The 14,842-nt window shown below is 33.0% G+C and overlaps 1 long non-coding RNA gene across 1 annotated transcript; it reads left to right on the forward strand.

Moving 5' to 3' along the window:
* Positions 1-7,512: 7,512 nt before the first annotated feature.
* Positions 7,513-12,382, forward strand: LOC100818035 (uncharacterized). The gene is made up of 2 exons (XR_003266694.1): positions 7,513-7,566; positions 11,648-12,382. It is a non-coding gene; the product is annotated as an uncharacterized lncRNA (long non-coding RNA).
* The last annotated feature ends 2,460 nt before the right edge of the window (positions 12,383-14,842 follow it).

Consider the following 14,842-nt stretch of genomic DNA (forward strand, 5'->3'; position numbering starts at 1 on the left):
TCAATTCTCCACTTGTGTTGAGCTTTTGCTACTAGCCTTGCCTTATATCTTTCAATTTATCCCTTAGCATTTTTCTTTGTTTTGCATACCCACTTGACACCAATAGCCTTGTGCCATTTTGGAAGAGAGATGAGTTCCCATGTGTCATTCTTCTCGATGGATCTAATTTCTTCGTCCATTACATCTCTCCATCTTTTATCTTGCACAATTTCTTCAAAGTCCATTTGTTCACAATCTGCAAAGAGACAAAATAGTGTGATACTATCCAAACTCTCGGTTTGATCATAAAGATCTTGGAGGGTTCTTGTGCATGACACAGTCCTTTCACTTTTAGGAGATGACAAAGTGTCTTTGTGAGTGGTTGATGTTGATGAGGTGAGCTTTTGTTGAACATGTTAAGTTGTCTTCTCTTCTTCAAGTGGAGGAAAGAAGTTGTATCGTTTTTCATAAGTCTCCAAATCCCATTGTCTTTCTTCATCAAACACCACATCTCGACTGACTACCATCTTCTTGTTGTTTGGATTGTACAACTTGTACCCTTTTGAACTTGAATCATAACCGATGAAGATGAATCTCTCACTCTTGTCTTCAAGTTTTGCTCTTCTCTCATCTAGGACATGAACATGAGCTATACTACCAAAACCCCTCAAGTGTGAGATACTAGGCTTTCTTCCACTCTATGCTTCTTGTGGTGTCTTTCCCCATACATTTCTTGTTGGAGATTGATTGGACAAATAAACTACACACACCATAGCTTCTGCCCAGAATTCTTTTGGCAGTTTCTTGCTTTTGAGCATGCTTCGAGCTATATAAAGGATTGTTCTATTTTTTTCTTTCTGCCACACCATTTTGTTGAGGGGGTCTTGGATTCGTTAGGGGACATTTGATTCCATTCTCTTCACAGAACTCTTAAAACTCTTTGGAAGTGAATTCTCCTCCTTGGTCAGTCCTCATGGCTTTGATCTCTCGATCACTTTCTTTCTCTACTACAGCTTTGACCCATGTTTTTCTTGAAAAATCATCAATGAAAAAGAGGAAATAGTTATTTTTACCTAGTGAGCTTAGCTTGATTGACCCATAGACGTCAGCATGTTTTAGCTCGAGTGGCTTTTTAGCTCTTGAGTTTGACTCCTTTGGAAAACTAGTTCTAAATTTCTTGCCGAGTAAACATCCTTCACAAAGTTGATCAGGGTGGTTAATAGAGGTTAGTCCTCTTACCATCTTCTCCTTTGATAGAAAACTTAAGCCTCCAAAATTTAAGTGTTCAAATCAAAGATGCCATAGCCAGGATGCATCAATGTAGCAAGTTGTAAGACATTTTGCAACATCATTTTGGATATTCAACAAGAACATCCTATTTCTTGACGTTGGTACCTTGGTGATTAGATTGTTTCTCCCATCTTTGATGGAAAGACCGAAATCTTTCCTGTGAATATCATAGCCTTTTTCAAGTAATTGTCCCAAACTCAAAATATTGTTCTTCATATCTGGGACGTAGTAGACATTTGATATGAATTCATGTCTTCCATCTTTCAAACGAATTAAGATCTTACCTTTTCCTTTTATAGGAGTCTTAGAATTATCACCAAATGAGACATTGCCACTTACTAATTTATCAAGATCCACGAACATGCTTCTTTTTTCTCACATATGGTTGCTTGCACCAGTGTCAAGGTACCATGAGTTTTCTTGGCTACCTTCATTGCCTCCACATGCTAGGAGCATTGTTTCAAACTTCTCGTCTTTTTGCTCCACATAGTTAGTCTCCTCCTCAACTCTATTCTTGGCGAATCTACATTTAGAAGCATAGTGGCCAATCTTTTGACAATTATAGCATTGAGTTTGAGATTTATCATACCTTATGCTTGCATAGCCTCTTCCACGTTCTCTTGTTGAAATTTTTCCTTTCTCGCAACTGTTGTTGATGAAATTTGAACCTCTTTCACTATTGCCACATCCAACCTGTCCTCGACTGTGACAATGACCTCTACCTCGGTCTCGTTGACTTCTCTAATTTCCTTGACTTTCTTCCTTTTCCTTCAATTGCATCTTGAAGAGTTACCCAGTGATCTCTTGCTTCTTCTTATGCTTCTCCTCATAAGCTTGCAGTGATCCTTGAAGTTGTTCTATCATCATGGTTTCTAAATCTTTGGTTTCCTCGATTCTCACAACAATGTGCTCAAATTTGGGATCTAACGAGCGTAGTATCTTCTCCATAATTGTTACTTCTTCTAACTTCTCACAATTTTTTTAGTTGATTTGAAACTGCAAGAATTCTTGAAAAATAATCGGAAATGGACTCCGACTCTTTCATATGTAAGGATTCGAACTCAGCTCTTAGAGTTTGGAGACACACTTTCTTTACTTTGTCTCCTCCTTTTTCAACCATTTCCTGAACATCATGTGCTCCAAGAAGTGCTTTCTTTTTTACGGTCCAATTGTCATAGGTGCTCCCCTTTAGAAGTGGAACTTGGAAGGATGTCACTCCATTGCTTGCCATAACTCTAGAGGAATTTCTTATCAGAACCTAAGCTCTAATACCTCTTTGTTGGAAATAAGAAGGTTATAGAAAGTATTTGAGAGAAATGGAGGAGGAGAGAATATTTGAAAGAATGCTAGTTTTTTATTACTTGAGAAATGCTTTTGTTTTGGCTTCTTTGGGTTCTTTTCGTTCCAACTTACAAGTGACAACCTCTCCCCCTTTTATAGGCTTCAAGGGAAAGTTGTAGATACTTCAAAAAAGATTCCACACACTTCAAGGGAGAGTTCTACACACTTCTCCCAACTACTTAATTCTACACACTTCTTGCAATTAAATATTACTTCTACTTATTTCTATACATTTCTAGAAGTTTCTTTAGAGTAGTAGCACAAACTTGATGGGCCTAATACTTAATTAATGGGTTAAATCAAGTTTATATTATCCAACTACAACTAGAACCAACCAAATCCTAAATTCAAGCAAAAAAGGAAATTGAGTATAGTAATGAACGAGCAACACATATGTAGTATGAACTGGGATGGCAATTTCCTCCTGACCAAAAAAAAAGTCTTGGAAATCCTTCAGAAGCATGGAGTCCCATTCTCCTGTGAAAGCGATTCAGTTTAATAACTAAGAAAATAATATTACTAGATTGGACTTGATTTAATTTATGAGAAAGCAAACCATGGAGGAAACAATGATGCCTTGTGCGTTGGGAATGATCATGCCATGCCTCATAACCTAGTACTATTCTTCACAGTCGGCGACATTTGATTTGATCCCTTACCCTAATCTAACCCCCTCCTTGTATGGCATAAGAGTCAAATTGACAAAGCTAGCTTAAGTGAATTGAAAACAAGAAACTAAAAAATAAAATAACCAAACAAGCTTACTTGTTTGCTGAGAAAAGTCCAAAAATTCTTGGAGCTCCATTTTCACGGCAAATCCACCAAGCATTTGCTAAGCGTGTGATTTGTGCCACAATCGTTATTGTCATCGTCGATGGCTGCCTCCGTCATCATCACTTCCTCCGAGATGGCACGCTTCTCGCCCGCCTCAGTCTTCAATGCCTTCTTCGTGCGCTCGATGGTCAGGTCCCACGTGTTGTTGGGGTGAAGGCAGAGCTTTTCTTTGTCATGCACATAGCGGCACACACCGTCGTGGTTGCACGATCTGTTGTGGCTCTGAAAGTAGGAGTAGAGGCTGGTCTTCCATAGTAGATGCAACGAACAGTCTTCGACGACATCGTCGTTCCTTTTTCGTTTCGCGGTCAGAACGACATCGTCTTCTCTATTGGGTTCAACCTCTTCCGGAGTCATTTGATGTGATTCCGAAGTGGAATCATGGTCATTGGTTGTGTTTAGGGTTTTAGAAGAAGAAAGTTCCACATTTGAGCGAGGTTCTTCCACCCGCCACCACAACGTCGACATCATCGTCATTCGTGAGAACACTGAGGGAGACTACCCTGGTCTCGAGATCTAAGTTTTAGAGAACGAGACACACCACTTTGGGGCTCGAATCTCCCTAGCTGTCGGGGAAAAAAGGAGGAGAAGGTGTGGTCAATTTCGAAACCCTAGTTGTTGTTGGAATATATCAGAAATTCGAGGAGAGAAAAGGAAAAGATAAAAAAAAAGAAAGAAAAGAGAAAAACTCGAACCAACGTTCTAAAATATGCATTCTTCCATTCCTTTCAAAGACGGTTTTCTAAAACTGTCTTTGTATTCTCTCATTCTACATCGGTTATTGAAAAAATTGATGTCATAATACGTTTTCAAAGACGATTTTGATAAAGCTATCTTTAAAAAGTTACAGTTTTATAAAAATGTCATCACTTAACTTATGACATCGATTTTTATAGAACCGTCATACAAATAGTGTTGTAAAATACCATATTTTTAGTTGTGCTTTAACTTATTAATCCCAAAATATTAAATAAAATGAAGTCACGTATAACTTGTACATATAACATGCCGATCAGCCGAATCTTGATAGCATGATGACTCAAATGTTGATTCCCGGAGCCGAGGGAGAAGTCTCGAGTATCTCTTTTGTAAAGTATTCACAAAGTGGAAGCAAGCTTTTGTCTTTGGAACTTAAACTTCGGCTATACCATATACATGTAATTAAGTAATTTAATAGCATAAAACGGCAAATCGTACGGTGCTCACGGCCATTTGTTCTTCGGCCTCAGCATATTTCGCAGCCGAATTGCACCACTTACCTTTCTTCAAGTTAGTCTTTTTTTGTACTAAAATAAAACTCAATAATGATGTACTATCATTTTATTATATTGATTAGGCCCTAGGGATCTTTATGCTTTGTCTATTGCGTTGAATCAACCTAATGAGATCTTAGATCTATGAATCTGTTTCAATTTTGCCCAACATTTGCATTAATCTCCACATTATTTAATTTGCCTTTTTGTTAGCACTTTTATATATATATATATATATTTCTAAGTCAAACTAGTTCACAATTAAATAGTAATCCAGTTGTGGAAGCTTACATATATCCTTATGTCAATTTCTTTGCGAGAATCTACCGTGACCCAGACGAACTGCCATGATATAATTTAAATATACAAACTCAATCGGACAAAAAATGTTAGATTTTCAGTGAAGAATTGAATAACTTCATTGGAGATGCTTCGGTCATTCTTCAACTAAACTGGTTGAAAAGTTCGAGAGGGTGTTTGGGTTTTATGGAACGTGATTATTTTACTCTTTGGTGCGTGATGTGGAAGACATTTGAAAGGTCAAGGCAACTTTGAGTCAGACATAATGCATATTTAATTTCTACTAGAAATTTCTAAGAAACACCTAAGATTCAACGAATAAAGGTAAAATAAAAAAAGAGTATTAATTCTTTTGTAAAAGTACTTTTGCCTGAAAAAATAATTTTTTTACCTGATTTTCACACATTTAGTTCCATACTTCCATGAGTTCCATCTAATAATTTACAAGAAAAAAATTAAAAGAATGTAAGAATAATGATTTTTTTTACAATATTAGTTTAATTTGGCATCCCTTTAAAGTAAATGTGAGAAATACAGGAATGAGAAAAAAAAAACATAAATAAAATGTGTAAAAAGTCCTTTTTTTATGATGTTGACTCAATTTTATTGTATTAAACTTAGAATCCTCTTAAAATAATTATGACAAATGCAGGAATGAAACTTATCTATTCATATAAAATGTTCTTTTTGGTAATGTTTGTGCTCAATTTTTTATACCAAACTTGTTAACCAGTAGAGGTGTTCATGGGTACGGGTCATCTATAAATTCAAATTGATCCAAATCGATTTGAACAGTTTGGGTTGGGTCATTTATGTATTTAGGTCAAAATCGATCCGAATTAATTAGAACGGGCTGAGTTACGAGTTTAAATTCATAGATCCGATCAAAACATATCAAAAATTTTAGAGTTGTTTGGTATTACTATACATTGTTATTTGTTTTACCTTCTTTCATTTTTTTACCATGTTTATAATATTAATTAATCATATTTTGTTCATTTGTTTCAGCAAATCTGGTTGTAACAAATCTAGTTACATCAAAACTTATTGCAAGAAATTAGTTTGTAAGAAATAATCTGACTCAAACTATTATAGTAAATCTCGTTGAAGAATATTTTTATTTTAAGTTGTATTAGTCTATTTTATAATATTTTGTTGATGATATTAAATGAATCCATTTTATTACTTTAAGACATTAGATAATATTTTGTTTATTGTATTAGATATTTAAATGAATTATGATATAAAATAATAGTTCTAAGAAGAAGAAAAAGATTAAATTTAAATCGGTAACCTATTGTCCAAATCGAAAAAAACTGTTCATAAATGGATTGAGTTGGGTTTCAAAAAAAATTATGAAAACTGAATTGAATCAAACCAATCAAAATTGATTGGGTTGGATCCTAAAATTAACAAAAACTGATCTGAACCGGCCCATGAACACCCTATTAACTCATTAACAAATCTAATTTTTAGGGGACTAATTAATTTATATAGACAGATACGCTTGTGAATCAAAATAATAAAAGGACTATAACTTTTTTTCAACTTTTATATAAATACCATATATAATTTAGCAATAGTATGAGGCAGCCAATAAATTAAAGTTAATCCATTTAAATTCAACTTTTATATGGCTTAAAGATTTTCTAACATTTTAGATATTAGAGTCGAATAGATTCTTTCCTGTGTTTGTAGTAGGAACTTGGGAACAAGGGATGATCCTAGACCCAAGGGTCAAAGTGGCTATGCTCAATTAGGAAAGGAAATGAGAATTTAAATTTTGCAGAGCAGATGTATTGGAATCACCGTGAGAAAATCCAGTTGACTTGAATTAATCTCCTTCATTATTCTTTCAATTAATTATGCCTTTTCTTCAACTTTTTACAAATTTTTTTGGGGGAATAACAGGGGAATTCTTCAACAAAAAGGAAAGAACAAAATAAAAAATCCTAACTTGACATTCTATACTGACCGGGGAAATTTAGCTAATTCATCAGCAACCTGATTAGCCTATGAGAGAGTATGAAAAACAAAACTACCACTTATCTTATTAAAAGATAGAATTGTGAACGATGCCTCCAAATAAAAGTTTGGCCTAATCTAATTTTGCTCGGCCTAAATCTTTTCGGCCTATTCTGTAGTGTATTGATCTAGGAGTTGCTATTGGCACTACTACTTTTTCTATTGGCACTATCCACATGGGTGCCTTTTAGCAATATCCCTGAAATGCCCTTTTGATAGAAACACAATGGAATCGTGATTTTTTTTGCCTATATGAGGTGGAAAAAACAAAGCACAACAGAAACATGATTTCATTGTACAAGTGAACAACAAAATTGTGTTTTCGTTGTTTAATTTTTTGGGGGTGTAAGATGGAGAAGTAAGAGAGGAAGAGAGAAGGTTGGGGGTGTAGGAAAACTCAGAAGGGTAAGATGGTCATTTTCTAAGACTTGGTAATGTTAATAGCAATTCAGGTAGTGACAATATCAATACCCTTTGATCTTTGGGGTAAATGACAAACATTGATGAACCAGCTCCTCCTTTTCAACAGGAAGGTGAAAGCAGGGTAATGAAAAAAATGGTGGCAACCAAAGAAAAGAAGAAAAACAGTGAAAGTGAGAAAAGAGAGGATCGAGTGAAATCAAAGTGTGGGGATCAAAGGGTTTGAGACAAAAATAGCGTGTGGAAGATTGAGTTTGCTGTGGTTCATAAAGAAAAAGTATTGAGACAAAAAATTCTAAAAAATTTATTTAAAGACTAAAAGTAAAATTTATAAAACTTTTAGAGAAAAAAATATAATTAACCCTTATTCATTTGTCGGATCTTCCTTGTTCAATATAATCAATCGAGAAGTGATTTTTACATAAAAATAATGTTTGTAGGCTTGTAAATAATAATAAAAACTTAAAATAACTACAATATTAATATTATTTTTTACTATTCTTTAATATTATAAATAAAAAATACTAATACTATAAATTTTTTATATATTATCAGTCAATCTTAAATTGTTAATTAATTAAAATTTGTTCATTTTTTGACAATTTTTTTTAAATTATACATAAAGCATTAATTAATTAAGTTAAATTATAATTTTATTCTTACTTTAATTAATTATTAATATGTTACTTTAGTTTTTCTAATTTTTTTACAATTTTAGTCCCAACATTATAAAATATTTGCGTTTTTGGTCCAATACTCAATTTCATATATACTTTATTTCTTTTATCTGTGTCCAGTTGAAACTTAGATTTAACATTTATTTAAGGTATCATCAATAAATAATTTAATTAATTAAAATGTAAAAAATAAAAATAAATAAATATATAAAACTGATGATTGGACTAAAATTGTGAATTTCTAAAATGTGAAGACTAAAATCATGAAAAGTTGATTGATTATAATCCCAACTCAAGAATTAAGAGAACCAAAATTATAATGTAAACTAATAAAATAAAATAATATAATTTAATGACATTTTGATGGAAAAATAATCAATATGACTAAGTAGCAAATTGAAAATTGATTTCTTTTAAAAAATATTGAAATTTAATATAAGCTATGTTCAAGAAAACTAGCTAAAAGTTGGAAAAGTTAGTTGAAAGCTGAAAAACTAACCAATAGTTGAAAGATGGTACCTGGAAGATGAAAACTAATTTGTTAAACCTATGTTTGACAAGACATTTCAGTTAACTTTTGGTTTTTTTATAAGTTAAAAAGTTGGTTTGACTTTGTTGGTAAACAAACCTTTTTTAGTGACTTTTTAGGTTATGTTTGGCAAGATATTTCAGTTAGCTTTTAGCTTTTCTTATTAGCTGAAAAACTTGTTTGATAATTTGGTAAACAATTTTTTTAGTAGCTTATAATGTTTTAGCTTTTTATATTTTTTCATTTTTATCTTCAATATATTTATCTAATTTCCTAGTTATCATTTTAAAAATAAATCATGATTTTATTATTTTTCTGTCATTTTATACTTTTCAGTTACTTCAATAATTAATTTTATCATCACTTATACTTTAATAAGCTAATTTTTCAGCTTCCAATTTTTAGGTAACAGCTAATTTTTCAACTTTCAACTAGCTTTTTAGCTAGTTTTGCTGGACTTAGCATTAGTAGCTTATAACAATTTTTGTAACGCTACTTGAAGGCTAGCTGAAAGTTGAAAAGTAATTAGTAGCTGAAAGCTAGAAAATGTAAAATTACATAAAGGATAAAAATAATAAAATTTTACCTTAAATAGAAAATATTTAAAAGGAAATATAATAAATATTTAAGGACAAAAAGGGAATAAATATGAAAAGATAGAAGCTAGATTTTCAAAAAAAAAAATTACTTCAAATAACATTTCAAACATCACTAGAAGCTATTAGAGAAAAACCCGTTTATCAAATAGTCAAATAAGTTTTCCAACTAGTGAAAAAAGTTTAAAAAAATAGCTCAAATGTATGTCAAACACACTCAAAGTAACATTTTTTAAAATTTAGTTTCTATCTATTATATTTTCTCTCTTTTTTATCCTTAATATATTTATCAAATTTTCTAATTACCCTTTTTAAATAAATCATGGTTTTATTATTCTTATCATTTTAAACTTTTCAGCTACTTCAATAATTAGTTTTACAAAACACTTACAATTTAATAAGCTAGTTTCTAGACTTTCAAAACGAGCTCGCCCGACCCATACATGTTGACGGTTAAACAGGCTGAACTAGTCCGACTCACCTTTTAGTGAGTCATGAAAATACCAGCCCCGACCCACCACAAGTTGGTGGGTTGGTTCACCAATTGACAAAAGAAAATTAAAAACATTTTTTGTCTGTTTTTTTTTAAATATAAGTGACATTTTTCTTCATAAAAAACATTCAAATTATTGAAATAGAAATACAACTAATAGGAAAATGCCTCAAATAATCATTCAAACATCTAATATGATTCAAATGTCTCAAATGCATAAATATATTCAACAGTCTTTAACAAACCATAGTCTTAAACTAAAATTCAATCATTCAAACATTAGTCATAGTTCAACAACATTAAAGTCTTAAAATTAAAAAATACGAAATTGTCAAGCCAACATTATTAATTAAAATTACTAGGTTCTAAACAACTAGAACATTTAATTCTAAATTCCCTCATCCAAATTCCAAAATGACAAGATGAAATTGTAGTTATTCAACTTACTCCATTATGTTTTAGAAAATAATGTTATTATATTTTTAGCTGGGTTAAGTGGGTCAACCCGGCTTGAACTCGTTTAACCCCTGGGTTAAGTGAGTTGGGTTGAGTTTCTGTTAGTATTGTCAAACTTTGGATTTTTCGAGTTTGCCCCAGCCCAAATCTGGGGAAGGTCGGGTTGACTCACGGGTTTGAACTCACTTTGATACATCTACTAGCTTCTTACTTTCCGGCTTTTATTTTTCAATTAGTTTTTTTAACTAGTTTTGTCGGACATAACATAAACTGTAAGCATTCGGTAGAACTAATTGTTCAAGTATCTGGAAAGTATAAAATGACAAAAACAAAATCATGACTTATTTAAAAAGGATAGTCAGTAAATTTCTAGTTTTTAGTTAACAAATACCTTTTAAGCTTTCAGATAGGTTTACAACTTTCAATTAGCTTTTCAACTAGTTTTGTTGAACATAATCTTCAAGCAATGTTCAAAAAATGCAAAAAGTTAATAAAAAAATTTATTTATTGAACCGTCAAATAAGTTTTTCAGTTAGTAAAAAAATAAAAACTAACTAAAATGTCTTGTCGAATATAATCAAATATAAAAATGAAAAAAATTGAATGAAAGAAATAAATTTAAGAAAAAAGACCCGTATCATTGAAAAATAACTCTTAAAACACTTCCATTTAATTAAATGTTTTAATATATATATATATATATATATATATATATATATATATATATATATATATATATATATATACATAAAAGATATATTACTCAAAAGTAATTTTTATGCAATCAAAACTATTTCTTAAAAATAATTTAGACATTTTTTTATTTACATATCCAAACATAAACACTAATTTTACCACAAATAATTCTAAAAAATTAGAAACCTATAAATAATAATTCAATAATTCATTTTTCACATATTATCCGACCTTTGTATTTGAAACTGTGACATTTTGTACCAGTCGCTGAAAGAGAGGATTCGTTGAAAGAGAGGAGTCAACGGTTAATATCATCAACTCACCTTCATTTTCTTCACCAACTGTGTTAGAAAATCCACCTCAAATATGGCATTAATAAGATGAAGATCCCTAGCAAACATAATACCCTTCTGAACACTACTAGAAAAAGCATTTTTTACGACAGCGAAACGACAACGTTCAGCAAGAATCGTCTTAGTATATAAGACAGTGACAATTTTGTAAATATGGATTTTTCAACAAAGACAGTTTTGTGAACATCGTTTTAGAAGACTGTCATTCCAAGACGGTTTTGTAAAAACCGTCTTAGAATGTTTTTCTCTTTTTTCAATATGTAGCTCCCACTTTATATTCTCTGGCGCTTTAAATTCTTTTTTTTTAAATGTTTTTCTCTATTCTTACCTCTAGGGTTCCCAAAATGTCACGTGAGATCTCTGTCGCCACACCTCTCCACAACTGCCACTCCCATTGCACCATAGCACCCAACATTACCAGAACTTCTTGTCTTTCTCATCCTCTTTGTCTCCGTCACTTGCATCATCTACACGCTCAAGCTTGTCTCCACCTCACGCGCCTGCAAAGATGCCCCATTCTCCATCGGCACCTTCTCCAAAACCATCATCGCCGTCAATGCCACCGCCTCCGCCACATTTCTCCAATGAGGCTCCCGCGAGATGAATCCTGAGGACCGAACGGACCTCCGCCACTTGGTGTTCGGAATCGCGGTGTCGACCAAGCTATGGGACCAAAGGAAGAGCTACATCAAACTTAGGTACAGAGTAAGGGACATGCGCGACATTATGTGGCTCAACGAGAAGGTGAAATCGAAGGAAAACAACAGCGACGTGCTCCCGCCGCTGAGAATCTTCGATGACATGGTGATGTTTATGTATACAAACAGGCAAGGGCACCGATTGACAATTAGGATCTCACGGATTGTGTCGGAGACACTACAGCTGGGGATGAAGGATGTGCGGTGGTTTGCGATGGGCGATGATGACACCATTTTCGTCATTGAAAACCTAATTCGCATTTTGAGAAAATACGACCACAATCAGCTCTATTGCATTGGGAGTTTGTCGGAGAGTCACTTGCAGAACATTTTTTTCTCTTACAACATGGCCTATGGCGGAGGAGGCTTTGCAATTAGTTATCCTCTCGCAAAGGCTCTTCACAAATTGCAGGACCGTGAAGGAGGAGCTCTTTTGTTTTAGTTTTATTATTATTATTATTATTATTGTTGTTGTTGTTGTTGTTGTTGTTGTTGTTGTTGTTCTTGTTGTTCTACATTCTGTTTTATCATGTGGCTTATGTGATTGTTTTCTATTGTACTACTGCAGGTTCATGCCCATAACAACTTGGGTAATCTTATGACAGCTTAAGCCTTGGTGCAAGAAGTAAGTCCTAACATTTGATAATTTATTGTCTTGTTTAAGTTTTATTCTTTTGAGTTTTGAGGTTTTTCTACGACCTATAATCTTGTTCAAGTGCTCCTTTCTTCTTCTTTATGGTGTTTGGAACTGGAAAGTGTTCATTGTACATATCAGTAGACAAAGCGACTCTCAATTCCTTTCAAAGGGGGCTTCCTTTGCAATGCTGCCGCCGGTGCTTCCACCAGTATCCCTCAATTCTTTTTGTTATTTCCTAGTAATAATAATAATATGTAAAAGTTTATGTGTTGTGTGAAACATGGTAAAAATGTTTTTACAATTTGGATGGATTGCAACTTTTGTGTGCGTGTGTGTGTGTTGTGCCAAAGGTAACAACATGAACTGATGGGGTTTGCATTTGCATGTTGATTAGGATCCTCAATTGTTGGAGTGGGTTTCACTGTTTCTTTGGCTAGCAGTCGTTCAAAACTCGGGGAGCACAAGTATTGTCTAAATTTGCCTTATCTATGAAAATGATTTCTAAAAGCTCACTATATTCAATTACAGCTTGCCAATTAAGCTTTTCAATGGGTTTCTTATATGCTTAACTTCTGAAAAGGTTACCATTGGCCTGTACATTGCGTAATTGCATTGGTATATACTGGTTTCAATCTCTCAGGCTTACTGCCAATGTGTTTCGAGATTTCCAATTTTGTTTGAACCTGTGATACCTCTGGTCTAGAGTTATTTACTTATTTCCTATTTGTGCCAAGAAAATCACATTTGCAAGGTACTCTTGTGTGATTAACCTAGCACCACCTTGTAAAACTACCTTGAGGACCGCTGAATCCTTGGGTGGGTTAAATGATAATGTGCTCGAGTTTGTAATTCAATTTTGTTGTATTTGTTGGAGACACTTTTCAAGGGGATTGGACAGAGTGCTGTTTGGGTTGTCATGACCATGGTTGTTGTGTTGAAATTCACTGCAGGCAAGTTATTGTTATTCTCTTAAATATCAAATACTATAATCAAAATCAATTACTCTTCCTCCTGATATTTCTATATTCCTATGTTAAATAATGTGTTTCTGTTGCATGTTATTTGTGCATGATCTTAATATTTTTTTAATTTCTTTTGGTTCTAGGGGTAACTTTATGCAAAGGGCTCAACAGAGGATTCGGGACACTGTTGGCAGGATTATTGGCATTTCTTGTTGCGTATATTGCAAATGCATATGACCGAGTCTCTCAAGCTATTATCATTGGAGCTGCAATTTTTTTTATAGGTGTATAGATTTGCTTTATTAGTTTATAAGATATCAGCCAATAAATAAAAATGAGTTGAAATTGAGGTTTCTTGATAAAAGGATCGTCTTTTAATGATTCTACCAATTCTAATTCTATGAGTAATTCACTTCATTTTTAATTTTGAAATTTACATCACAATAATTAATCCATTCAATAAAGAGAACAAATTAAATGATTATTAGCATAGAAGGATGTATTGACAAATGACAAGCTTTGTGATTGTGATGACGACTAAATATAACTCATGAACTAAATTTGCTATTGCTAGAGCTATTTTTTGACTTTGCAAACTGATAAGTGACAACTACTTATAAGCTAATATTTCTTTTACTTTTTAGGCCAAAGCTTGTTCCTCAGCTAGCATTGTTTTGCTTAAGAACACAAACAGGAAAATTGTTGATGTTATTGCATCCAAACTGTATTTTTACTATTCGTATAGCTATGACCTTACAAGAGATCTTGCTGAAATTCGGGGGTGAGTTAGGTGCTAATCTTTGGAATTTTGAATTTTTGGAATTTTGTGTCCAACAACCTCTTTGCATTGCACTGATTTGTCACTCCCTGCCATGATGAGCTGGGACAAGTTTGTTTCAAACTTACTTGAGCTTTTTTATATAAGGGCTTAGTATTGCATGATGCCCATATAGTTTTACTTAGAGATTTCTATCAAAATAAGTTATAATAGATGGCTAGTTGCCTTTCAGGTTCCAGAATTGCAACTTGGAACCTCAACCAGGACACTCATTCCTATGGTTAAGTTCCAGAACATGTCCCAAGGTCCTCATAGCTCACTTTTGTGGGTTGTTGTAAAAAACAACCAACAGCCTGTGTGGTATTTTAATGATAAATTCTCATTCCATGTACTTTTTATCGAGGATCATAGAATGGAATGTTTTGCTTTCTTAGAGGAAAGTTTTGAATGAAGCTTAATTAAGGTGATGATAGTCATATATTCATATGCAGCTTTATGGGTTATCACCTATCAATCTTAATGACA

The sequence above is a fragment of the Glycine max genome, chromosome 4 (assembly GCF_000004515.6).
Source record: "Glycine max cultivar Williams 82 chromosome 4, Glycine_max_v4.0, whole genome shotgun sequence".
Taxonomy (NCBI): domain Eukaryota; kingdom Viridiplantae; phylum Streptophyta; class Magnoliopsida; order Fabales; family Fabaceae; genus Glycine; species Glycine max.